The 27,409-nt window shown below is 43.0% G+C and overlaps 2 protein-coding genes across 4 annotated transcripts in view; one reads left to right on the forward strand and one right to left on the reverse strand.

The window, feature by feature from the left end:
• Nucleotides 1-27,409, reverse strand: part of bnc2 (basonuclin zinc finger protein 2) — a 212,574-nt gene that overhangs the window by 14,175 nt on the left and 170,990 nt on the right. The window lies entirely within an intron of this gene.
• Nucleotides 11,581-27,409, forward strand: part of sh3gl2a (SH3 domain containing GRB2 like 2a, endophilin A1) — a 364,709-nt gene continuing 348,880 nt past the window's right edge. The window contains exon 1 of the mRNA XM_072462863.1: nt 11,581-11,596. The gene's annotated coding sequence lies outside the window, so the exon portion shown is untranslated. The remainder of the gene's footprint in view (nt 11,597-27,409) is intronic.

Raw genomic sequence — 27,409 nt, forward strand, 5'->3', positions numbered from 1 at the left:
TCATACTGCAGAGCCATCTGGGCATTAGCACTTCCCTTTTATTTAGTTGAAACTAAAAATTAAAGCAAATTAGAAAGTGAATCGAAAAGCATTTCAGCGGAAACTCTATTAAACTAATACAATTCTTACATGTGAGTCTTTCCTCAAGGAGATTTTCAAAACAACTAAAAGCAGATGTAAGAACATATTTGAAAGGCCTAATGAATTGCCACTATTTAACTTCTAGTCTTGCAAAAAATAGAAATATATAAAACAGAAATAATGTTTTTTAGAATAGTTTATTTGCAATTCGAAGTTCAGATGAGATCGCCAGAAAGGTTACGAACAGCTTTAACCTCTTATTTATTGGTCAATTGAATTTTGGATGGTGTGATGGGGTCAACACTCACAAATTTATCACAATTATGTGAATTTTTTGAATATTTGAAACATAATCGTTTAAACACTTTCACCCAGTTCACCATATCAAGTGAGGACCAATCTCACGCCAAACAATTTGTATCCGGCGTGTAAATCAGATCAACGGAGTGAGTAGTGAAATGAATTTACATCCGCATGTTGACACACATTTTCAGAAAACACGATGGCGGTGTATCTCTCCCCGGTCCACTCCCTGCATTAGCCCCCGTGATTGTGCGAGAGAAACAAATATGCCATTAGAAGCACTTTTACAAGTAGGCACTCATCCTCCAATTAGCTTAATGTGGCCCTCTTTGGCTTATATTTTCCAGGCGGCCCCACCTCTTCTTGTACACTCCTTTCAATAAAATCTCATTAATCCACCCCTCCCCCCTTCACCCCCATTGCTATGACATATTAGGCTGTCATTATGCATTCAAGAGTCCTTTAAACAATCCGCTGAAACCTCACTTTGCCAGGTTAATGACGATTAGCCAATAATTACAGTGCAGAGACAAGGGGGTACCCACTTTATCTGGAGGACGGCTCGCTGCTGTTAGTTTGTTTTATCTGCCTGCCGTCGTAGCAATGGCAGTGTTTATTCATCACGCTGGCGTTGCGGAGCATTCCTAATTCATCGCGTCTCTAATACCATGCTGCTGGCCGCGCTGTTGTGGGCGTGGAGCCGGGGCATCTACATTGCAAATTGCTGACAATGAGGATGAGCGAATGATGGCATTGTCACGGGCCAGGGCACCACTGTCAGTTAAAACAAATCAGGTAATTACGCAATTAGCAGGTTATGTGTAAAGCTCTATTAAAATCCTGCCGGTGTTGCTGAGGAGGTCGCTCCATGTGCGTTAGGGATTAGCAGTGCAACATGTACAAATGCTCTCTTCTGTAATCATCACATATCATATTCAGCCAATGCAGTCCAGTCCGTCTGAAAGCTGATGATATGCAATGCCACGCACAAAGCTACAAAAGAAAAATGTTTGCCACCTCTGACCTGGCCTTTGGACCTCCATCCAGCCGTTGTCACAGAACACATCACACTACATCATGTTAACGTCCAGAATGACAACGTTTACACCGCGCCGCCTGTGTGGGACGACCCCTGAGTGGCACATTTACATATAAGCAGCCGAGACGGTATCATTTGCGAACGAATGAACACTACTCATGATGGCAGATCCAACCCTGGGAAACACATCGATCGGCCAATCACCTTGCTGCGAATGCGATCCTCACCAAGCCTCAGAGGATTCCCTATTGATCTCTGGCCCTGCTTTGAGATCCCATTCCTCAAAAAAGCATCTAGCCCCACGTTTGCCACTTCAAGGGAGGTTAAGCAGAAGTTCCTTGTGATCTGAGAAGGTCTTGAACCTTTGGCACTATCTTTTCCATATTCTGTTTTCCATCGCACCCCGGCCTTGGTCTTATGAATAATGCAGGAGATCTAGTGGCGAGAGGTGCCATGGGGGAGGGGGTTCAGGCAAAGCCCATCGCCTGGAGCATCACATCAGAGGGCAAGAGCTCCCAAGGCACCAGCTGCATCCCCATTGGCTTTGCAGTGGCAGGGCAAAGGTCATGTGTGAACAACCAGAACTGCTGCTTCCCCTGTGATGGACCTAAGGGAAATCAGCAGCCCCTGTCCAGACGTGGGTGGAGGACATTTGTAAGCATCATAGAGGTTGAAATTTGCTCTCTGATCTTTGGAAATTCTACATTCCAGATCTGTGCATCAAAGGACTTGGCTACTTTTGGATGTGACCTAACTTGTGTGTAGGATGTACTTTCAAATGTGTAGCTGGAAAACTATTATTTATAAATAGATGTGAAGCCGCTTGTCAAATGTACTTTTATTCATGGTTTTTGATTTATCACGTGTACATTCATTTACAATCTACATTTTACACCTCTCTATATTTGAATTTATTTAATTTTTTATGTAGAAAAATATGTAAAAAACAAAACATTTACTTAAACTTGAAAAACTTTTTAAAAAAGTACCAATAGTTTAGATATAAATGGTCTTGTGTTTGTAGAACTCACATGGCCTGAAGCCCTCAACCTTTACAGCTTTGGTTAAAAATTCATGACTGTATGTTAAGTTTTTTAGTTTTTTTCTAGAGGTAGACTCAACAACAATACTTCAAGATTGGTAAAAGACTCCGCCATGCATCCCTGAGGTAATAGTTCAAGCTCTATTCGCAAGTTGTTTATGATCTCTTTCAAAAACCTTTCATTTTTAAAAGGCCTCGTCACTCCTTATTCATTTGAACCCCCTGACCTTCCAGCATCAGCGCCTTCTTTCATTTTACAGCTGTCCCTCTGCATCTTTTAAAAGTGAAGAGGACAGGGCTTTGGCCACCGCCCAGCAGAGGTGCAGATGGGGCAGCACATGGAAGCCATTTCAGGCCCTGTTGCGCCGCGGAGCGAATTTGTACCCTGTTCTTTATTCGTTTTCTTCTTTTTTTTGATGAACTGCATCACAACCCTTACATGTGAACAGTGTCTGCGTCTGCCTGATGTATCGATTCCCTGTCTCCCTTCACAAAGCATACACAATAACGCCGGATTGTCTTAGCCAGCTGTGCTAAGGAAACCGTAGTCCGTGGTCAATGTGTAAAACTCAGCGGAGCCCGTACGCAGCCGGGGGGGACGCCTTGGAGAAGAGGGTTCACATTAATTGAGGATGATTCGTGTGATATGCCTGGTGTGGATACGGCGGGTCTGTGCATGGTGCAGGGGCCTGGTGGACAGATGTAGGGGCCGCTCTGTTCCCTTCAGGGCCGATGGAGAGCAGTGAGGCGGTCAAGGAATGGGCTGTGTGTCTTCTGTGTGTGTGTTGGCAGTGTACGGTGTAAAGGCGGTCAGACAAACCTTCACATCGCACATTCTCCTTTGTCTTCATTACGGTTTTGGCAGGGGCCTGGTGCCAAACGGGTGCATTGGCATATGGTCACAATTACATTTTACGCTGATGATATGTTAAGTCATCTATAGCGTCTAAGATTGTCTAAGCAAATGTGTGTAGTAATAATACAAATTGTGCGTTAGATTCATATAGGGCTTTCTCTTCGACCACTACCAGTATCTCAATCACACACCACGTTCATAGGCAAGGTGGGTTGAATGTCTTGCCCAAGGATACAACGACAGTAAGCGCTGGCCGAAGCTGAATGTATTATACACCCATCCAATAGGGCCCAATTATCCAATATGATAAGGATAATTTACTAAAAAGAAATAGTTCCAAATGATCAAAAGCTACTTCTGTATGTTATGCTTTGACAGGATAAAAGATGACCAAGCATGAAGTGTAAAACGCACCATTCACGGCCAATCAAAAGAATCTACACAACACTTTGTCACCGTGTTAAAGGAAAATAGAGTTGAAAGGATAATGGATCGCAGTGAAGGTAAACCTCCCCGAGTCATTTTGTTTTCGGGCCGAGGGGGAACAGATAAAGGTGTCTGTAAGATGCAGACACACTGCATTAGGAGCGCCTTTCAGCTCCTCCTGTGCTTTCGTCGTGGACCAGGCTGGAGGAAAGAGAATAAGCTAATGGACTCTTTACTTAATGTGATCAGAGCCATTATTGACATGCTGCCAGGAAGATGCAAGACCATTAACTCGATCCTCTCTCGCTGGTACCTTTCCCTCCACCCCTGGTTTTACCCTGACACTCCTGCATCGTATGAGCCATAGAGAGACAGTTTGGGTGCACACTGTCACTTTAAACATAATTTAATCACCCACTGCACTACGTATGTAAATTCAACTGTACATTTTGTGTACATAGTAAGCCTATTTTTATTTATATCCCATGGTAGATTTAAATTATTGTTTCTTTTTGACTTATATAGGTTATTTTATCATCGTTCATTGTTTTATGTTGCACCGAATCACCAAAACAAGTTCCTGTGAATTCTGTTCCATGACAATGGCAAAGATTCTGATTCTGATTCTGATCAACGTCTCCGTCATTGCATGTAATTTCAAAGTCACCTACTTTCCTAACACCTTAAAGCTTTTAATTTGTGACTTCTTTTTTGTTTTGGGCTCTGTTTTGCAGCAGTAATTTAACACAATCACTACAATTACTTTTTTTCTCTTTTACTAAGATCCTGAAAAATAAATAAATAAAACTACAACTACAATTTTGAAGGTTTGACGACACACTTCCTTGCCGGAATGGATGCCGGCATACAACTTTGGTCCGTTCATCTCGACTGCAGAAGATTCCGACGTGGCGTATAATTTACACCAGCCCGCCCCATGCCAGATCATATCCAGCCCAGCAGCTCATTGATGCATACTTCTATTGGCCCGGAGGACGTTTTTGTTTACGTGCGCGTGCCATTCTGTGCGACCGTGTGTGCGTGATCATGAGGGCACTACAGGAAGTGGTGTGCAGGTCTCTCGGGGCACGCGTCCAAGTCCCTGGGCCTGTCTACTGTCATACGTTCCTGCGTGGTGATTAGTTGCTGCAAAAATAAACACCATTACCATCTGGTGCTGCCTCCCCTGTACTGTAACCTATCCACGCTGAAAAGCTTTAGACCATCACAGCACAAAGAATGGAGAACAATAACAGGAAGTGGATGAAAAAACAGAATTGCAATTGGACGATCTTTCAGTTGCTAAAACGTTAATTTTCATCAAAATGCGCAATGCCAAGTTTGTAGTTCATCTTAAAAGTCTGTGTTTCTGGTCTGTTTGAAGGTGCGCTTGCATTTATTCACTTACAGGTGTTGTCGTTTGCGTGTCTCCATGGAGATATAGTAGATGAGTGTAAGGCCATATTGTTGAACATTGAAAAGCAAAATAGTATGGAGACCAGGTGGTGACCGTCCACCAGAAAAGTTACATAATGAACCTTGAAATTTACAAATTGGATTCAGTTTCAACATTTTTAAACTGATCATTTATTTTAGTGGAAAAAGCTTTTACGTCACTACATTGATCCAACCACGACTCTATGTTAGGATCAATGTAGCCTTTGATTTCCCCACAACATTGACAACAACATAGTATAGTAATTTAACCTTCCCTCTTAAATATGGTATTAATGTATAACAGTGTCATTTTTAGAGTCTATAATGCGAGAAAATGTAAATGCACACATAGTAAAAAGAGGTAAAAAAAGGTTTACAAGCGGGACAATTCGAGATCATCGAGGCCATCCCGAGCCAGCAGATGTTTGATCCATCCGCGGCACATCTGGCCCTCCACACACGCACGCCATTTCACTCCACTTCTTTTCAGATTTTCATTGTTCCTCACGGTCTACTAAACTCTATGTCCCCCCTTGCGGCCAAGAAATATTCATTCTACTTCATTCATTCATTCTATCTCACTGAAACCTCACAAATCGTTAAGCTAAGTAAAAACGCGTTCATACCACTAAGCAGAGAAATGAAAGCTGTCATTCCGCTTGCATTGGGTCCGCGGAGAGCGCTTCGGATCGGAACAGCTTCATTGTTCTTTTTATTGTTAAAAGGGGAGTGTAACGTGCAGGTTTTCAAATGGTGAAACCTGACGTGACGAGAGGGCTGTCATCTCCCTCTAACTCTCAGCGCAACTTCCCTTAATAAATGTCAACTCCAGGACCAGGCAGCAAATCCGGCGCAGGCTGGGTGGCCGTGTCAGCAGGTCCGCGCACCGCAAAAATGTCTGGGGTTGGCCCGGGTGACATGGAAGAAACCAATAGGCTCTGTTTGTTTAAAGCTAAAGGTGTGACTGTTTTCTGTGTGTGAGTGAATAGTGTGAATTGGCCATTTAGTTTCGACTTGTTCGAGACAGACGGCAAATAAAGGGAAAGTATTTAGTCCAATCGTTGAATTTGAAGTTAGAAGTGCAGTGTTTTGGTTATAGGACGCGGGTTCATATCTGATAAATGTGTCGGACCTGTCAAATGTTGCTTATTGACAAGGGAAATAAGTCTTCCATGTCCATTGGCGTGTAAAACCTGCAAGGCTTTTATGCCAGATGCTTCTATTCAAACTTCTATATTTACATGAGCTCGGAACTGGCTCAAAAATCAATTAGCGGGAAAGTAAAGGTCAATTTTAGGCTATAATATTTGTTTGTCGAGTTCAATCATTCAGTATAGGGCTGCTAGACTGATTATAATCAAATTGGAATTGGCAAACGGAATTGGCAAATGTAGCATTCTTATTCTGCATACAAATTGCTAATCCTGCAGAGGTTATTTTAATTATTTGTACTTTTATAGTCCTTTGTCTTAGTCTTTTTGTCCGCTCTCTCAAATTCCAAAATTCTGCAGCCCTCATTCAGTATTTCCCTCACTTTGTAGAGTCGCCCCTATTGAATCCTACACATGTAATGCAATCTCCCCCATGTTTGTGTCTGGCCTGGTATTGCAGAGCTGTGCAATGCTATTGATCCCTATAGCCTTGTGGTCTGCAGGACTCCTGTCTGTAAACCCAATGAGCCGGAGCACCTTTACACTCCCCCTCGCTGCCCCGCCGTAGCACTACATCCTAAACAGCTATCACAGAAACTCAATACAGACACCGAGCCTGAGTCCTCATCAGCCAGCAGCAGTGCCCTCCAATGTCCCACAGGGCTGAAGCTAAGTCAATTTAGCTTTAGCGTAGCATCTCACCTCGCAGACCTGTTGCCAGCCTAATATGTCGCGCTAATACGTCTCTCCATATGAATTACAAGGCTGGGAGAGGTATCCAGATGCAATAAGTATGGATTAGCTAATGTTCGGGGTCCTGTCTGCATCTTGTCGGGATGGAGGAGGAGAATTAGCCGTAGTAATAGCCTTTAACAGGGTGTCTGGCTGTGGCGCGGAGGTGAGATTGGGCCATGCAGACTTCTGGGAATTCTTACGAGCTCTGGGAAATAAACTTTCCATTCGACGGCTAAGGAAACCAGACAGGCAAAGAGAGATAGCATCGAGAAAATGATTAGCAAAGACGCATGTGAAATGTAAGAGCGCGATGGGCAGTTAAGACCTTTTTTTTCCCTTTTTTAACTATTGATCAAGGCTGGAGGGATTGAGGTGTCCGGGTTCAAAGGTCCTGAAGCTTTTACCTTGTCTGCGCCACGTCTGAGTGTAAATACGTGAACCCATTGATTAGTATTGTACTTGACGAGTTGCACTGTGTGTAGGCCAAATTGCCCGACAGTGGGAGAGTGGGAAGGGAGCACGGAGAAGAAAACGAAAATGTGGGAGAAGAGGTTATAGAGTGGTCAGATGGGGGCGTAATTAGAAACCATGCTACCACTAAACACTATTTATTGATCCGGGATAAATATCTTCCCCTTGGCCAATGTGCCTAGGTGCGTTAATAATTCAGAGCACACATAACTCTCACACAGGAGCCATTTGCATGCACCTGAACTGTACATCTAACTTTGGCCTCACTTTGTGTTACTTGGGGCATAGGAGGAATCTTCAGTGCGAGATATTGATTGCAGTATTTCATAATTAATATAACTGGTGGAGTTGGAAAATAAGCTTTGTTCTATTTATCCTGCTTTCACCTATGTCTACAAGAATGTTAAATTAGCTTGAAGCCAGACAAGTTTTATGCAATAATTGTGGTGGGAAGAGTTAGCGAAATAAATAAATAAATGATAATTAGTCGTACACAAAGGAGAGGTATTTAGCCCATATTTTTCATGGAAATGATATTTGAATATTTGTATTGGAAATATCGTCAATAATTAAGATGCTGCCAAAAAGAGCTGAAAAGAGTCCAAAGATAAATATAAACTTGCAGTCTAATCGTTGAGTGTGTTTAGGGATTTTTCAGCATAAAAATAAATAAAAAATACATTACACGAAACTTTGAATAGTTTTCCCTCATCATAAGTTAACACAGAGTTGGAATTTCTATAGTTGGATGTACTGAAAACCCTTAAAATATCTTCTAAATTAACAGTCCATTAACTTCTTGTGCATTTTAACGTTAACCAAGACATTTACAGACACATTTTAACACTGAACACAATCCTCTGCCTGATACGACTGACTCTTGAGACTATTTTGGACTCCCACAACATAATGTCACACGAGAAGGTGCAAACATCGCTTATAAACTATGGCCCACGTGTAGCTTCCCCTGTGAACACAAGCCCTCATTCACACAGGTGCACACGGGGCCTGTGCTTGCCAGTGGCGTTCCTTGCAGGCAGATGTGGAGAGAGTTCCAGGGGCCTTGTAAGGACCCTCGAGTTCAGGGCCGGCCATCGCTCTCACGCTCTTTGAAGTAATCCTCTGACATACCCGTGCAAAAGTACAAGCAGCCCTCTGACAGCGACACAGGAGCAGTTACAGCTGCACGGACAATACTTCAATGGCTGTTGTTTTTTTGTTAGAGAGATTCGAATGTCTTAATCCGATTGGTATTTCCATGTGTTAGATTCCTCTGCAGTTCTAGAGTTTCCCTAGTTAGTGTAATTCTTAGCAAAATTGTTGTTCTCTGTTGGATTAGTCATTGTTTAGAACTACTGTAGTGGTGTTATCGCACTAGTTTAGACCTGGGAGAGACTTGTTGCAGACCTGGTTTAGATCTGGTGCTACTCAGGAGGCTAGCTCTGGCCAACTCTTCTCTGAGTTTGAGAAGCACTGCCTTAGGGGAAATCTGTCTGCACCGAACACATGTCATTGCGGGAAAAGTTGTCGAGAGCACCCACGGATCCATCTACTGGGCCAGGACTTTGGAGTATCTCTCTGGAGGGCCAAATGTGCGTGTTTTCCTCTTGAAAAATAAGAGTAAAACCCATATAACGTGAGAACATGCTCCAGAAAAAGACAGTGAATCCGGAATGACAACTTATTAAACGTATTAATCTTCAAACAATTGCGACTTGCCGTTACATCGGAGCAAAAACGCACTGCAAACGAGAAGCGAGGGTTCCTGGCGACGCCGCACCGATTCCTTCGCCGTTACGTGGCGAGCAGGACTGCGGTCGAGCCACGTGAATGTAACCTCGTCCTAACCTCAGCTCGCGACGCGGCCTTTCGCTGCCGACACTTCAGCGAGACGAGCGCCACAAATTTGACTCTGCGCTCTCGGTTACCTCCTCACTTTACATAATTGCACGTTACATTTCCTCTGGATCTAGTGATGGAAAAAGAGTCTGTTGATCATTACACGTTGGCGCGGCGCATAGAGTGTGTGCGGGGCGAGGCCTCCGGAGAAAAGGCCGGGGCAAATAAAAGGACATTAAGGATATGAATAAGCCACACGCCTAATGCGACCTCTGAAACAACATGCAACCATACAATAGTAGACATTTCATCTTCTTATTGTCTAATCGCCCATCTGACTGTCGGCGAATTTCCCCTCTTAACCCTTGAGATACTTGCTAATGGCCCTCACAATGGAATTATTTACTAGCTGTGGCAGGGGGGCAAATGGGTCAAATTGTGCTGTTTGCGCTGCCAGTCCAGAATGTGCGCGCCCGCTCCTATAGTTAGTGAATGAAAGTCTTTATGATGGAGTCAGTGAAGCACACCGCCAGTGAGAGGAGGAGGAGGAGGAGGAGGAGGAGGAGGAGGAGGAGGAGGAGGAGGAGAGCGCGATGAGGAGTGGAGCCGCTCAGAGTGGGGCTCGCTAAAGTGAAAAATCATGCCACGGAGCGCAGGGGCCCGCTGACGTCCGCTGGGAGAAGTGACTACATCCACACTGGCACTCAAGTGCTCTTAAATACTCCATCCCGGGTCCGCCTGTGCCCCCACCTCTTGTACTCTCGGTCCCTCTCCGTAGAGCTCTCCCCAGGCCAGGAGCAGGTACAAATGGGTATTTGCTGTACAAGTCCCTCAACGTGTTTGTGTCTGCTCGCACTTGTCCTGAGCAGTGTGTAAGACAAAAAAAGAAAAGAATGGGAAAAAGAAAATGGGCACTTGTCTTTATTCACAAATTGCTTCCTAGAGCACAAAGGAGGCCTAAATGGAGATGTCAAAGTGCCATTAGAAATGTCAGAGCTTTAAGAGCGCACAAAGCTTCCCTCAGTATGTGAAGTCACTGAGAAGCGTAAAAATGGCATTGTAGAAGTCTGTGTCCAAAGGATTCCATACAGCAGTTAGTTAATATGGACCTGCATTATTAGGTCATTTCACAAAAATACTGTGTACAAAAAGATCATCTAAGAAGTTAGTGTTGTGTTAAACCTCAAGCTCTGATCTAAAGGGAAAAGGTTCATATGCAACACCAATTTTTATACCATATTCAGGTCACAATATAATCGTAAGAATTATTTATAATTGTGACCATTTTAGAAGCAAAATTAAGTTTTTTCTTTATTCAATCTAAATGTCAAGTAATTGTTTTTGTCACATCAGCTTTATTTTGTCATTTCAATGTTTCAATGTCAAATTCAATGTTGTCAAAGTGAGCACAAACCTGAGGAGGAGCAGCGTATGAGACAATGGCGTTTGCAGTTTTCTGTCACAGCAATCGAAACAAAAATGTGATATTGTGACATCCATAATCAATGATAAAAAACACACTTTGTTTCACACAACAGAATGATTCTCCATCTAAGAATCTATGGGTTTCAAAATTCCGACAAATTAGGACTGTTATCATTGCAATTAACGATTTTAAACAGAATATGATATCTTTGGTTTGGGAAAAGTCCTCAAAACGTCGCACATGAAAGTGAAACCCATGCGAAGGGTTTGGCATCGGTTTATCGCTTTGATACAGACATCGAAAAGAACTCGTGCCGTGTGACTGCAGCGCACGTTCAAGAGCATTCACCGAGTCGCTGTAACATCTTTCCCCACTAATCTAATTACAAACCTGTTCCGCGTGTCACGTCTGTTTAAAAAAAACAACCCTGAAACGCGCACTTTGCCGATTTGTATTGTCCTAATTACCAGCGTCACGTGGAGACACCTGCTCGTGTTTTGATCCCCGGCTCCAGAGGTGAGCGCGCCGCAGATGAAGCCTGTCTGCGTCAAAGGGATCAACGGCGCTGCTAACTGTCACCTGGTGGGCATAACCCCGCGGATGCCAACACGTTCGTGCCGCAGATGAAACGCAGCGGAGAGACAGGCCTTTCATTCAGCCTCGCACCTACTGTTAACGCTGCTCTTCTGTCAGCACACGCCTGCATTATCTGCGTGTGTGTTTGGACTGGTGAGGCTGCATCATAGACATATTTCCCCCACCACCACCACCACCACCACCACCACCGCCGCCACTAATTAGCGCGAGGGCGGCCTGGGGGCAATCAGAGCTGAGGTTAATGAGAGGGGGGGGTCGGCGGCGTGTACTGTTGTAATAATACAGGCTTCTTATCGCGCTGTCACCCTGAAGGGGCATCATCCCGGCCTGTGACATTTCACGTGTGAAGGGGAGAGAGTGAGAGATCCTGTCTCGGCAGCCATCTTTGTCTTCTATTATCCGCCTCTCGTGTCTGCGAGCGAGATGCCCAGATGTGACAGCATGTTTCTAGTTTTAGAGTGGATCGGTACATCGGGGGGGAGGATGATGGGGGGCGTGTGTGAAAAGGAGAAGTCACAGTATTCTTGGAGTCTTGGCTGGAGGGAATAAACTGAAATAGTGTTAACAATTGGAGTTGGTGATGTGACAAATAGCGTAACAAAGTCAAAGTCGTGAAGGTTTGTGAATATCCTGAATTACAAAGGGATTATAATATCTAAAAATATGGATGGAGTACAAATTATGCAATACTATAATGTATGTTTTTGCTTGGCTTCTACTTAACCTTAGACCTTGTTGGACCTCAGGACATCTAAATTGGCCCAAATGAGGCAGAACTTTTTGCTGCATATTATCCACTGTAGTATGGTGACTACACCTCAATAACAGCACCTCATTGTGATACAGACTTTAAATGAATGCTCAAAGCCTTCTGATTCAGTGGCTTTGTCAAATGTATGTAAAATGCACACATCTGAATGACTGGGGCTCTCCGCTTTGAATTATGGGACAATAAACATTAAACAGAATTCATCATGATAAAAGGACAATAACGTTTTGAGGCACATTTTGTATCATTTTTCATTTAATTTACCACTAAATCATACAGAAAAAGCCACTTCGGGATGATATTCTCTCTCATTGGGTTGTCGCAGTTGTTTTCGCTTCAACAAAACAGTAAAACAATAATTAAATGATGAATAATTGTGACACAAAATTTCAATATCGTCCCATTCCTACTTTGAAGATGTTAATATCTGAAAATGCCTCATATCCCCTCCTACTTCAGACAGAACAATACCTAATTCTCTATTTTACTTCAAATATCGATAGCTTTGACGATGCGGCTGATCGTAGTTAACAACACTCTCTCGGTCACTGTTCTTTGTATATTTCATTAGGAGTTGGAACATGCGCAAAGTAGTTACGAAATATAATCCTCCATCCAATATATTTCGGGTTCAGACCGGCCCTCATGCTGCCCGTGCGTGCTCATGTCAGGCCTGCGCTGTCAGTGGCCCTTCACGTGTCGTACAGTGGGCACGTCGCGGGCGCTGACACGCCGGGGCGCTGACACGCTGGGGCGCCGGCCTGGTGTCCCGTTACTTGTGCAGACAGAGGAAATGGACCTGGTGGCTCGTGTGGCTGTCACTCACCCGCAGCCCTGGGACCCGGGGAGCGGAGGGATGGGGGGGGACACAAAAAGCACGTCCTGCATTATTAAACAGAGTGCTGCCATTAGCGACATTTATCCAGTAGAATGACTCGATGAAACCACGGCACAGATCCGCACGTGGAGGCCGGCGCAGAGGGAGTCTGTGGATTTGTTTAGGCAGTAGGTTCAAGTGTACTTTTGATTTTCTGCTTGACGTTATTTGCTGTCCTTCAAGGTGACGACGGGGTTAGACAGCAGCACACGTGCAAGGTACTTTGCCAGACTCAAAGTGATGAGAGCCATTCCCGGATTTGGGACGTTTGCAAGAGTTTTTTTTCTAAGTTATCTTTATTATTATACTTCTGTGCCTAATCAGTGTTGCAATACTGGAATTTCCCCATTGTGGGACAAATAAAGCTTATCTTATCTTATCTTATCTTAAGTTAGCTTGTGAGTTTGTTGACTCTAAACTTAATTGCAGAAAACAATGAGAAAAGCAGATGTCTAGATTCAGGTTTTACATTTTCATTTACATTTTACTGTGACATTTTATCATGGGCTGTTTATGTCAACATCGGGACAATAATTCAAAGTTCTTGTTTGGAGACTTTGCCATGAATTAAAGAGCGCACTTTCCCTCTGGTGTTATATTTTCTTGCGTTAAAAAATCAATAAATCAATAAAGAAGTTGAGCAAATGATGGTTTAGATCTTGGCAGATGCTCAATCCCAAAACGATAAAAAACCCATACATTTTCTAACAGATACCAGATTTTGGCCTCTCGCTATCTTCTGTCACTCGCTCCCGTTGCCCTTTCCCCCCCTCCGTTTCCTCCTCCTCCTCCTCCTCCTCCTCGACTCCTTGTTTTTGTGTCTCTCACCCGTTAACAATAGCGCTGGGGGGCTCGCGCACAGATGTAAGCGGTAACAGCCATGCGCTCGCCCAAAAAGAAAAAGATGAGCGGAAAAAGATGGAGGATGAGAGCGAGGGGAACAGACGGCTAACGCTGCTCACAAGCATCACTTGTCAATTTACAGCGGCTGCTCCCTGAACCGCACCGTATAAATTTCAAGTGTGACATCCTTTTCTACTGCTTCCAAGCCGCCCGCGCTCGTCCCAGCAGACCTCCTCCCCAGACGCATACTTGGAAACCTTAAGTACAGACATGGTGCCAGATGTAGCCGGCCTTTGCTTTATTATCGTATTTATTATTATGTTTTCCCCCGCAAAAAGAGTTAAAATCACTCGCGTTTCGAACAGTAACAGAGGTTTCAGAAAGTTTAGTTGACAGCGTTTTGAAAGTTTGGTCGCGAGGGAAGACGCCTGGGAGACACTGTGGTCGATTTGACTAGATTAAATTAAGTTGGACTGGATTTGAGGATTTGTTTTTGTGATATTTCTGGCTGGTTTCAATATGTTTCTTCTTTCGGGCATGATTCTTTGTCCATGTGAGACGGTGTAATCCCTCATTCGTCAAGGAGTGGTCAGTGGTGGAAAAACATTTCAAAGGAAAGTGTTTTTTGAAATCGAGATGTTTCGACTGCCATCTGGAAGTCACTTTCAATCTGAAGCGACTGGATTGAAAAGCCAGATTTTTGTAGAAGAGCAAGCGACCTCGGCCTCACAAAGATAAGTTAATAAACTAAGCGCTTGTTTAAAAGTTGTGTGTCGCCACTGAACAAGCGCTAATGAGATGCGCCTATGTTTTATGCTAATACATTGATTTTAAATTGCGTTTTACATATATAAAAAAGAGGAGAATGGGGGTTGTCAGCTTTGAGGAAAAGGTGAGTTTTGGGCTTGTTTTTGAAGGTTTTAAGAGAGTACAATTATTTAACCTTGCTGACTGCTTTGAAACATCAGTGAACTGTGAATAGATTGTATTTCAGTCATTACTTGGTCTATTATTGTGAAATAGACCAAAAAAAAGGCCAAAAAACCCCCATCTCTTTTATGACATGAGAGTGTTGCTCTAGAGAAGAAGAAAAATGTATAAAAAATAACCTGTGGCTCTCAAAATTTGCAAGCAACGTTCCCAAAAAGGAAGCCCAAAGTCGCTATAAAGAAGTGTACTTGGCAACTCTGCTCAGGAGCTAGACTTTTATACTGCCCAATGAAACTTTCCATGAAACCACCCTGCCTTTTAGCTTTGTGCACCCGAACGACCGTTGAACTGCTAAATGCTCTTCTTATAATTCATTTCAAAGTTTTTCTTTTCAGACCAGACTTTCAGTTTGTTTACCTAGTTTGTCTGTTTGTTTCGATCGCTCATTCGCAATCTCCACATCGTACTGTATCTAAAGGCTTTAAACCACTCTTTTCGAACACATTTTTGTATTTTTGACACCAACTTTGGACAATTTCTCATCCAACTGGCTTATTCTAAAGTCTAAGGACACTAAACTTGTAAAACATTCATGCCAAAACCAATCACAAAAATAATCAGGACATTTTAACTTTTTTTGCAGCGTCGAATCTTTTAAAACATCGTCTTTTTTTCGTTTTCTCCGTGGGGGGTGGTGAGTATGGACGGGGTAACGTCTGGGATCATTGATGTGGCCGGCGGCGTGCACGCTGCTCACACGTGCGGACAGCGGCCCGTGATACCGGGGGCCGGGACGGTATAAATCACGGGCGTGCGATGCGTGCGAAGTGAGTGGGCTGCGGAGGAGGGCGCGGGCCAGAGAGCACTGGGGATGATGTGTACGCAGAAGATACGGGGCCGAGAGGAGACGGAGCGGCTTGGCACGGCCCGGGTTTGACTGATGGCACTTGCGCCGCTCCGAGACGTGGCCTTTCTGTAATCTCTCCATCCTCCGACATGAAAATGGAAGAAAAGCAGGGGCAAGGAGGGTGGCGGAGGGGACCGGAGCGCTGCCCGACATCGGATCTAATGCCAGATTGATTTTTTACTCTAGACTACTTTTAGTTTAAGGCGGACAGTAAAACTCACCTACGTGCTGACACTCAGAGCAGGGAAAAGGATGACTAAAGCTCCACACCTGACGTGGCTTCTGTCCTCGCTGGGCTGGTGCCAGTTCACCACTTGTTCATAGCGTTTTGAAGTCTTATATAGCTCGTAGCAACGCCTGACCTGTAGTTAGTCTATTAAAGTGGGAAAATGGAATAGGAATGAAAGAATATGTGACTGTTTGGAAACATCTATCGCAGTATTTTATAAAGGGCTCACTGGTGGTTGCAGGAGAAATTGTGGTTGCCGAGTGGACCATCATTGTCATGTGTTTTGGGACTGTCCAACTGTTCAGAAATATGGGACTAAGAGTGTTTGCGCCTCAAAATTCCTGCCATGGATACGATAGATGGATACTTTTGAGGCATATCTTCTGACTGCAGGGAAAAAGGTCATCACGACACAAACTGAACCAAATATCAAGGATGGGGCCGACATTATAATCGACATTCAAACAATTTAGATGATTACGTTCTGACTCAATTTGAAAATGAAATTGAATAGACTTTGGACTCAATGCTGCACCGTTTAGGACGATGTAAAAGTGTTCTGTTTTCAAGTTTTCTCTCCGTGTCTTGTTTCTGTTTGTTTTATGTTGTTTAACTGCCCTCTAATTCATATCTCACTTGATTTATTTGTGTATCTTGAGTATTTGCGCCTCAAAACTCCTGCCATGGATACGATAAATGGATACCTTTGGAGCATATCTCTGGCTACGAGTAAAAAGTCATCACAAAAAAATGGACGACACTGTTTAGGACGATGTAAAACTGCTCTGTTTTTATGCTTTATCTCTGTGTCTTGTGTTCTTTGTATTTTATGTATAACTGTAAAAAAGAAATAAATCAATATTGCACTTAGGCCTTCATCCAGAACTTGAGCAAGGTCCATGATGAACTGAAGAATGATACATTTTCATACTAACAGACTTCTCCATCATGGGACCAGCACAAACGACATTTTCTCACTATTTCATGTACCCTAAAAACTGAATTTCCTTTCTTCCATTTTAACCACATTTCACCCCTCATCTCCAACCTCACGTGAAAAATCGACACGCCTCGTCGCCAAGAAAGAATCTCCAAAGAAAACAGCCACTCACGGGGAGTACGAGCTGAGGTGCCGGCTCTAATATGCGATTGCGTTATGAGCACAACACCTGTTTCAACTTAAAAACCGAGGAGGCCGGTAGCGAGATTAGCGAAACATGCCCATAAAGGGAGAAGCTTACGACTGAGCTCTGATAACAAGTGAAAAAAACCTACTTATTTCAAAGAGCTGAAGAACTAATGTGGTCTTAATGCTGTGGAATTCGGCGCACCGGCACACTGAGGCCAGCTGCTGTCACACGGCCAGAGTAAAGGGCCTGAAAACTGTTATTTTTAGATCACAAATCACGCCGTGCCAAAAGAGAGGCATTATTCTGCGTTGAGTAAAAGCCTGTAACAGAGTGAACCTGGTCATACGTGTCACATACAGTGACGGTTTTTGATGGTACAGGCTAATAAATATGTAACATGTTGGATTCATTTGACATCACAACATTTCTACTAGAGTTTATTTGATTTTACTTGTTTAGGTGTCAGGCACAAACTAAAACATGTTGTTTAGTTGTAGTTTATAGTTGTTTGGTTATAGTACGGTTACAGCTCTTTCGTATTTTACATGTGTTTTCAGTTGATTTTGAGTTGAAAGTGATGATTTTGAGTTACAGACCCTGCCCTTTCTCTGAGATTACACCGCACAACATTGAATCCTAGAATCTCATGAAATTCTTGTTATTACTATTTAAATTTGATCTCTAATGCTTCATGAGTTTGTCGACGATTCCGACATATACCCTATTTTCCAGACTATAAGTCGCACCTTTTTTCATAGTTTTTGCCGGGGTGCGACTTATACTTATACTCCGGAGCGACTTATATGTGATATTATTTGTTATTTTCACACTTGCAACAGCAGTTCATACTCCAGTGCGACTTATATATGTTTTTTTCTACACTATTATGCATTTTTTGGCTGGTGCGACTTATACTCGGGAAAATATTATATTTGGAATTAGGCAAATTCAATGGAAACTGAACAGGAGGGTCACTTTCCTGTGGGACGCTGGCTGTGGAGCTCCGGATGCTACAAAGTCCTGATCGAAGGGCTGATCCCGGGTCTCCGCGCACGGTAATTGGGTTCGTCAGCTGGATAAAAGTAGGAAAACGCTTTGTACGGTGTCGCCTCAGTGGGTTGGATTGTTGTCAGGGGTGGAGATGGAGACAGCGGCCCGCACTAAAGCAGGGCCCCGCCGCTCCTCGAAGGTGTGATCCGGGGCTCCGTGTGAGACTGCAGCTCTCGCAAAGCCATTGTCAGCTTGTCAGGTCCTTTGGCACATTGTTCTGTCACTCTCACGCCAGGTTATTGTTGACAAGTGGGTCAACACCTCCTTCATTCTCTGCCTGTTGCATTTAGAAGTGATTACAAACACGCATCTGGATATGAAAGCGAGATGGAATGAGAACGGGACAGCTGGAATTATATATAAACATTGTATAGGTATTTTTGGACATTTTTATCATGTGAATTCATTTGGAGACAGACATTTTGCAAATTCATATGGTTCTGAAGACTTGTCCGTACTTAAAATGATAAGTTGTAGTAGTATTTTTAGGGTTGACAGATAAAAAACTCATAAAACTAGGATACTAAATTGAACAATGGTTGATTCTGGGAAAATAAATAAATAAAATGAAATAAAACTCACATGACATGGACAAAATGTGATCTTTCCTGGATCGTTTTCGAACAGTCTAGACTATTATATTAGCTTTAAAATGACAATCTAGTGTTTTGAAAATTGTGTTTATGTCACTTTTGTGGTAAATTGCGTTAGGTTTGAGCCTTTCCCTTTATGTCGAAATGTACAGTTTGAAATTTTAGCCTCATGACGTCATTTTGAATGGACCTAAGGGAGATTGGGTGCAGACTGGGTACAGCTAATGGGGATCCAAACACACAAACAAACAAACAAACAAACAAACAAACAAACAGGCTTTACACACACACACACACACACCCACCCACACACCCACACACACACACACACACACACACACACACACACACACACACACATGCTGCCATGCGACTGTGGTCTCTGAAATAGTTGTACACCTCCTGGGACCATCTCCAGAGCCGCTTTATCTATGTTTACTGTAGAGCTTCACGCACAACTGTGAAACGTGGCTGTGTGTGTGTGTGTGTTTCGGGGAGGTGGAGGCAGTACCAGGCGCCGGAGCAGAGCTGGCACTGAGCCGCAGAGGGCCCGGCATGAGAGTCGGAGGAGACTGAAGACAGAGAAGTTCCACCAGCTCTCTGTGGTGTTTGTGCTGAGGGCAGTCACCTGTAGCAGCTCATCGATCGTGCTCCCACAATGCCCTGTTGTCTTTGGTCATTACTGACGGTGCCGCTCTCTCTCTCCCTCTCTCGCCCACCCACACACACACCCACACACACACACACACACACACACACACACACACTGACACACACACTTTGGTTTACATGCTTTGTGGCGGCATTACATTCACTTAAATTCATTTGCTAAACCCTAGTCGTGAAGGCGCACTGCATAACTTTCCAGGTGGAGATGTTTGTGTCAGTCAAATTATGTCAAGTAAACATTTTAGAGTGTAATGTGGTTGATGCTTTCCACAGTGTGGCATTGAGCATAATTCTTGTGAATTTATGTAATTGCGGGTGTGTTTACTTCTCAAAAATCCCTTGAAAAACTAATTTCAGCTCACACCTGGTTTGGTGCTAACATTAACCCAGATGTAGACTTGGTTTGGTCCCGTTCTAGTCCTGGTTTAGTCCTTGTCTATTCAGGAATAGTTCTGAATTCAGTCCCTTTTTTCTCCCTTTAGATAGATATGTTAAAGGTCATACTGTGGAACATTTCAGGCACAGATATTGACAAAAAATGTACATATTTTTTGGACTATCCCAATAACAATATTCTAATCCAACAGATAGCTGTCTTTAAACGTGTTAGTTGAGGTTTTATTATCAGAAAACGTGAAATATTTGTAAAATGAATCACAAACAGTAAGGGTTAGAGTTGTTAAGTAAATAGCAAATAGTTTCCTTTTTATTTGTAATTTTACTAATACTAATAATAATAATAATACTCCACGATCAAATTTAGCATGTCTTCAAAACCAAATATCCTCAATATTATCAAAATTTTGATATATTGCTCACCTCTACATACCATCCACCAGAAAAGTTACGCAGAGCACCTTTAACCTGCCTAACCTCAACGTAATCTGGACCCTAACCCTAATGAATACCCCCCCCCCCACACACACAAACACACACACACACACACACACTGACTCTTATGTCCGGGTCGGTTGAGTGTTTTTTTGGGCTAATTTCACAAACTTGGTGACTCCGGCCAGAGAGCAGCCCCCGTGCCAGTGACAGCAAGCCTCGCTCGGTGGTCCCATCCACTTACCCGTTTAATAAGACCGTCTTTAATGGCACAGACCCGGGGCATATGCTCGCGCTGGTAACGATTTTTTCCCCCTGACTTTTTTCTTTTTTTAACAAGACCTCTCTTTTTTTTGCAGCAAGCCCAGAGGCAGTGCAATGTGTCCGTATGCGTGTGTGTCTGCTAGCAATCCATTTATTATCCATTTATTACTACTATTAGTCCCTTTTTCTTTCGCGCTCTCAGCTCCCCGTTACCTCACTGAAACTCTAATAAACAATCAGGGCTGCACCATGCTGAGAGACCCTGTAATGGGCTCCTAATTAGCCACTCCAAACAGCGAGCGCGGCTGCTTCACGCCTCGTTTTCTGCACTCATCTGCGCAAAACTGGATGAATTGATTCCATTTGCTTGCCGCTTAATTCACTGATTGTTTATTGGCATGTCTGAGAATAAAAACAAACAAACAAACTTAAAAAAAAAAAATTACGTCTTTAAGTCGGCGAGGCGTGCTAATGCTAATCGCCGCTCGGTGTATTGTGGCGTGACAGCGCTGACTTTGAGGCTTCCAAGGTCCTTCGTCGAGTTGGAAACGTTGCACGCCACTTCCCCGAGCTCCTTCCCCGCGCCCGCATCGCACAGCGCCGCTCGGCTGTCGGCGGGGAAGTCAAGCCAGACCAATTGGTGCTGGCCGGGCGGAGGAAGAATGTAGATAGGGGCGGTCAACGCGTCTTTATATACCTGCGCCGGCCGTTTAATAAAGCCACTCGAGCACGACACGTCAGCGGGAGGAGAGCCCAGTCGGTGGATGTGGAAGCAGAAATGGTGAGCAGCAGATGCACGGATAAGATTTCCATTTGTTAGTCACTCAATCCTGCTCAGTCTAATATGCAAATGAGCGAGAGCATTCGGTAAAAATGTGTATCTTTTCATTTTTTCAAGAGCTCACAATGAGCCCATGACAAAACCTGTATGAAAATGTCCACTTTTAATTAGCTGTTAAAAATGAATATGTTAACTCAGTATGAAAGGTCCGTCAACGTGTCCAAAAATGCAGCTTCAGAGTCACAGTGGTCGTCGTCACTGGATGTGGTCTGACCAGAAACTATTCCATAAAGTCAGCTGAACACTGCTTCAGAAAATATCTCAGTTTTGAGTCTAGCATTTTTAAAAAGAAGTCTAACTTTGTGAAATGTGTCCTCTGCATTCAACCCACACATATCATCTCATCAGTTGTGGACGTGCAAGGATCTCGGTCAGCACCGGCTTTAGATCCGTCTACAGAGTGCAGCGCGGTGGCAGAGTGGCTAGAACTCTCACCTCACGGACAGAAGGTTGCAGAGTTTTTTGCTAGAAACTAGATGGCGGCAGGGACGGTACGGCTCCATCCCAGTTCTGTTGACTTCACCCGTCGTCTCCTTGATGTCTCAATGGTTAATCGCGCCCACTAAGGCCATTGTGGCGAGGAGCGGGCAGTTTCCAATAGGCGCTCTTCTGTCAGTGTGAGTGGCAGCTCAGGGGCCACAGAAACTGGACTTCTCCGTGTGAGGTCCCTGTACCTGTGTCGTCTTTCCCTCCAGTCTGCCCCTTCGTTCCTCCCCTGCTATTTTATGACCGAGAGCGTCTCCGCTGAGCCCTCGCTTCAGGACACACTCTGGTCTGTAAACGTTTCCATTCGAGGGGGAAGTGACACACGTTCGGTCTCGCCGTGGGGGAAACGACACCAGGACGGCCCAGCGAGTATACGAGAACCACTGAATCATCGTGTCCAGAGCGACGGGGCGCACGCTCGCTCCGGTGGGTTTGCACACTGTAGGTGCAGCTGAGGAGTATTTTTAATGAGCTCCCAACATAACATGGAAAGTGAAACAAAAATGCACTTTCTAAACTGTGGACAGGAGGTTTTGCTAAGAAGAAGTCAGACATGTGGTCTAACGGGGTGTAGCCAAAAAATGAGGAATAAGCAAATGAAAATAAAAAATAAATGTATTTTTAAAAGGTTTTTAAACTATGAATATATTCTTCAACTGTTAATAATAAAACAAATTGAAATATACTGTTTATAAAGCATATATTTACTAGTGAAAAACACATCACTTTGTACTTTGTATACTAATAAAGATGTAACTACTTTGGAATACTTTTGATTACTATTACAATACTGATATCATATATATACTGATCCTATTATTTCCGTTTTTAAAGCCTTATAGTTTATTCTTAAATGCACTATGTTGTAGTTAATTTGATTAGTTTATTCCATTTAGTATATTTTTTATTTAAAGTATATTTTAACGGTTACACTGTTCAAATGATCATCTATTATTATTACTATATTTGTAATACTATTTAAAGTATTGATCTTGATATTAGATGTTTATCTGGATTTTAAAAACTGAATTTCAGTTTTAGTCTGCTGCTTTTGTACTTTTTGTTTTTGCAACACTCAAATTCCATTGTGGGACAAATAAAGGTTTTCTTATTTTAACAACTGTTTTCTTCAGTCACATCGTATTTTACCTCATCCTTCATAATGCACTTGTTGCTCGAATCTTTTGTTTGCGACACTCACTTTAGTTTTATCCCAGCACATCCCGAGTAGATACAGGGTCCCAAATCACCACTTATACCACAGTAATGATTTCCACCCCTCTCCCAAACAATTCAGTGTGACAATCAATGCGCCACTACAATCTCTTTCTCTTTCTCCCTCTTGCAAATCGATAGCGAGGGATGCTGCTCGACAAACCAGTGCTCCGCTGGATCAACACCTTCCCACACTGTCATTAGTGTCGCTGACCTTGAAGTAAAATTCAATTTCCACTCCACAACAGAAACAAAAACCCCTCCGGAACGCCACATCAAAATTCTACCGCCATTTCCTCCTTTTTTTCTCTTTCCCCGAGACAGGATATTATAACTTATGGAAAAGGATGTGCGGAGCCAGGACAGGGAGGTAATTATAACATGACACGCTTTGAACGCTGTTGAGGTAAATAAAATTCAGGTTGGCACTTTTCCAGTTTCAATTAGGGCCTCCAGGGGCGCTGCAGCTGCGTTGGGACGACTTGTTGGGGGAATTCTACAAGAAAGAGAAAAGCAAATGTGTAGAGAGAGAAGATCCCATGACGCTGATCTGAAGAGCCAGGATCACAAGATAAAAAAAAAAGGAAAGGGAGCGCCCCATTTTAATGCAGGCAGAATATTCTTTTTTATAGTAATGACGACATGACTGGGAGCGTAAAAGACGGGGGAATCCCACTGTGGGTTTTGCAGGTGGATGAAGAGAGATGGTTTAGGGAGGTTCAGGAGGAGAACTGGAAATAATGTGCTGCAGAATATTGGAACTTCAAAGGTTTAAACAGCCGAGTAATCTTTGAATTGTACTACCTCTAAAACGCAAGGGTGCAGTATCAAATGGGCGGGACATATTGAGTCCCAAGATATTACACAAATAATCACATTTTAGACTTGACTAAAGACTTGATTTGTGCTGTATTAGAACGAGCGCTATTAAAAGTGTGGATACAACAGATGTTACCATTCTTTTTAAAATTGAATGATTTTCCGATTTAAAGTCGCTCGCTGTACCGGAAATGGAAGTATTTCATTTTAAAGTCTTTGCAGTGGTCCACATGTGTCCCTCTTACTTTCTGAGCTTCTTAAATATTCACCTAGTTTATAAGCGGCATCACGGTAAAGCTAACAACTGCTAGCATGCTAACAACGACACGTCCTGCTTTACGGAGAATAAAACGCTCTATAATTCCATGCAAAGAGCGCACGCTGGACACATTTCAACCCGAATAGATGCTTCTACAATATGTGTTTACTGACGCAAAGGAGATTTTCCTTTAATAACGCAAAGGAAAAAAAATGTATACGGCCCCTTTAAAACGTGGCTATTCAACCAATTCAACAGTAAGAATTGTGCTCTTAAGAATGATGGATTTACGTATTTAATCTGTTTTTACATCACTTTATCATTGCTTCTGCTAATGCCACGTCCTATGTTTCTGACAAGCATTATAATGTATATATGTATAGGTGAAAAAATCTGATTGCTTTCCCTTCTCAAATAAGTGTGGTACCGCCGGGGACCATGGGAAGCGTAATCATACATGTGGGATAAGGCTGTGCGATTGGCTATGCCTCTTTGAAGTCCTCCTTATCGGGGGGTATTGGAAGAGGTGGCTGTGTATAGTGCTGTTTGATCCTCCCCCCATGGGACCACCACGTATGTTAAACCTATCATTTTCACTTCCCCTGGTCGCCCCGCACAGCACGTTAACTCCCCCATCACATTTCATTAGGCCCCTTCCCCACCGTTTCCATACGTCCCGCCATCGAATATTCATGATCGCTGTATTTGACCAGAGATACGCACGGCCGTCACAAGTTCAGATAACACGTTGAAATATACATGTGACCACCAAGCATGTAATAGATGCATTAAAAGGGTTTCCAAATGTGCGCTAATTACTTTAACCGTCTCCGGAGAAGAGGTAGCGCCGCGTTTTAGCTCTTTATTACTTTCTATGATCTAGACGAATTGATTAAAGTTAAAAAAAAAATTAAAAAAAAGTTGAAATCATGTTCAATAGGTTTAATTATATTGATGAGATATTTGTCTGGAAAAATAATCTAAGTATAGGTATTATTTTGGAGTACCATTTCTTCCCATTTGCACTTCTCATAAAATATGTTGGCACTTTTCTATGTTGGCAAAATAGGAAGATTTCTTTTCTGTCTATAAAAACGTAACCTGCTCATAACCTCACGTCTGCAGCTTGAAAATATTTAAGGAGGGGGGACTAAGTATTTGGAATAAATGGCACTGCTGGCATAAGGAGCTGCAAGAATCAAGGAACTGTGACGTGCATATGACAAGTTAAACTATACATTTCACAAAAAACGCAGTGAACGTGATCATATTTACATTTTGCCTATTTCTGCACGGTTTGACCACTTTGCTGATGTCTATAGTGGTGCTTCCTGGTTGGACGTGAGCAGCAGGTGTGACATAGGTAGAGCTAGGTCATGCCACACCAGTTACCGAGCAACCATATTGTAAACAAGGACCAAAATCCTAATAAATGACACACTAGTTATGATTTGAGAAACGATAACACCTGATAACATCTTTATTTTGTCGAGCGATTGTTTAAACGGTCAGATAAATGTAAAATGTCACTGCATTTCGGATGGAATGTCGCTTAGTGATGACATAGACAGAGGGATTATCTACTTCCTGTACTTTTCAACATTTATTTACATTTCTTTCTGTCACAAACTGACACTTTACTGAGGCCAAACTATGACATAAATATTTACCAGAGGGATTTCCTTCCAACCTAAACCTAGACCTGCTGTATGCACTTTAATAAATAGTGTCATGTTGGTGTTGGCATATTTTGTTCCACCATAATTCAGTTTTTGTGTGTCATTAATGAGTTACGTCTCTTATCTCAAAAATCATCCCTTCCTTATCTGCGCTGTCGGAGAGGTGAGAGATTGAGAATGTGCCGGGAGAGGACACAGTTAGGAGCTCGGGGGAGGACGGGCCTATGTGTGTGTGAGCACATTTGGGGGAAAGGAGGGGGCATCACCTTGATTCAGTACGCCGGCCCTCTTTGAAGTCCTCGCTGCTCAGAGCGGCCAGCACAGAGCCAGCCGTAAGCCTTCCAGCAAAAAGTGAAGCCTGACCTCCCCGCCAAATCATAACCATATGAACATAAGAATTTCCACCTTAGGAGAATGCTTTCTCTGCCGTCCATCTCCCAGGGTGAGGCATTAAGTAGTGATAACAGAAAACAGGTTGTGAAGTGGAGAAGGAGAGGAGAGCCAGGGTTACAAGTGTGCCGTATGCAGGAGATTGGAGACAGGGATTGTGTCCAAAAATGTTGTTACACGGAGCACGACTACCTAAAATGGAAGTTTCTCAGGCAAGGATCAAGAGATATGGTGACCTTCGCAGTTGACAGAGTGAGAGACGCGGACTGAATAAGAGACTGGGGAAATTGAAACGTGACTCTAACTCAATAAATACTTTGGTGAACGCTGCGGAGGAGCCAAGTGGTACCTCCCCGAAGGCCCCTGGACCCACCTGCGACTGGGAATGGTTTCCTGTCTTACACTAATACTGTTGAGGTCTAATCCATGTAATTACATCTCATATTGCACATGTGTAAGTACACATGTACACATTACACTCAGCAGTGCTTAATAACAGCCAGTCCTCCTGCAGACTTTTAACTGTGGTATAAAATCGCTCTCTGCCTCCTGCGTGGACGGGTTGTTAGATGATTAAATGCACAAGGGAAAAAGTAAAAATAAATTAGAGGTGGCAGTAAGGTCGGATGGTTTTGAAAAAAAGGAATAACTCCCATTTTTTTGGTCGGACCATATTATGTAAATCCAATAGAAATGTGTGTCTTTTACTGTAAGAGTTGAGGTTTAATTTTCAGACAAATGTGAATGAAACCCAACAGTTCACTTTATACCTTTATTTGAAAGCTTTTAATTTTTATGTTTAATCAGTTCTTATTGTAGCTTTTTTGTATCTAATATATTGCACACCTGTAGGTCGTAGTTATACAGTATTTGTAGTCAGTTTAACTTTAATTGTGTGTTTATATTGTCAGTTTTAATAGTATTCAGAAAGTCCAAGTGCGTCCGTATTTTCAACAGTTTTTTGGTGTTGTAAAAATGTCTTGAACAGCTAGTTTTGTATCGTACCAGTGTGCAAATTATGATTTACATTGATCTGTGTCTTTATTTGTAAATCAAACCCCATCACATAATGTTACTTGTCACGTTTTACCAGAAGAGGGAGTAAAAAACAACTTTTGTCAGATAAAAAAAATGCTGTTTGTAGTTCCAGAAAAAAAAGGCAAAAAAACTACAAAACAACTCAACCTTCACATTGTTCATCCGTCAATCTTTTGCGCCATTCCTC

This window comes from Eucyclogobius newberryi, unplaced genomic scaffold (assembly GCF_026437365.1).
Source record: "Eucyclogobius newberryi isolate DKJ021-1_F unplaced genomic scaffold, fEucNew1.0.hap1 SCAF_4, whole genome shotgun sequence".
Taxonomy (NCBI): domain Eukaryota; kingdom Metazoa; phylum Chordata; class Actinopteri; order Gobiiformes; family Gobiidae; genus Eucyclogobius; species Eucyclogobius newberryi.